The 676-nt window shown below is 47.2% G+C and overlaps 1 protein-coding gene across 1 annotated transcript in view; it reads right to left on the bottom strand.

Moving 5' to 3' along the window:
* Nucleotides 1-676, bottom strand: part of LOC119589159 (sodium- and chloride-dependent GABA transporter 1-like) — a 43,877-nt gene that overhangs the window by 13,090 nt on the left and 30,111 nt on the right. The gene's annotated exons all lie outside the window — the stretch shown is intronic.

Here is a 676-nt window from a genome sequence, read left to right as displayed (position 1 = left end):
CTCACCGCATCGCACTGTCTTCCAAAGTAGTCACTTTCCCTGATCCTCTTTCTCTCCCCTCTTCTCTCCCTCCCCTTATTCTCTTCCCGAGAAAAGCTAATTATGATATGGCTCGCAAATGTCTTGGCGCGCGGGAAGTACCAATTAACACAGGAATAACACCACCACCATTCCTCCACGCCCCTCGTCGCGTCATCGCCACATTAATGGTTTGCATCACGCCCATGACAAACGAGCTGCTTGACTGTTGCTGTATTTATTAGATTTATCTCATTTTTTCACATTCACTTTTTTTTTTGTGAATTTTGAAAGATAATGGGGTAGATTATTTCTTCTCCCTTTTTTCAATTTATCCTTTGCTAAACTCCAAAGACGTAATTTATGGGTTATCTGAGACCCCTGAGTACTCACTCATTCGCCCCCTCGTGCACGTCGTAGGGGCTGAGGGGAAACGCTACTTCCAGGCGATCATCTTGGCCACGGACGGATAAGGGATTATTGTGAGGATTTTTACCTGCTCGCCCTTTCCGTGGTAAACGTAACGACCCTGCACAATCACACACAGAGGCCCCTTTCGCGTCCCTCAACCTCCGCTTTCTCCTTCTCATTACCCCCGCGCAAATTACCAGCTCAGATCTTTCTTCTCCCTCAGTCCCCTTAATGAGGATGGTCACAT

This window comes from Penaeus monodon, chromosome 25 (genome assembly GCF_015228065.2).
Source record: "Penaeus monodon isolate SGIC_2016 chromosome 25, NSTDA_Pmon_1, whole genome shotgun sequence".
NCBI lineage: Eukaryota > Metazoa > Arthropoda > Malacostraca > Decapoda > Penaeidae > Penaeus > Penaeus monodon.
Note: the sequence above shows the minus strand (reverse complement) of the source record. Positions and strands in the feature narration are given on the sequence as shown.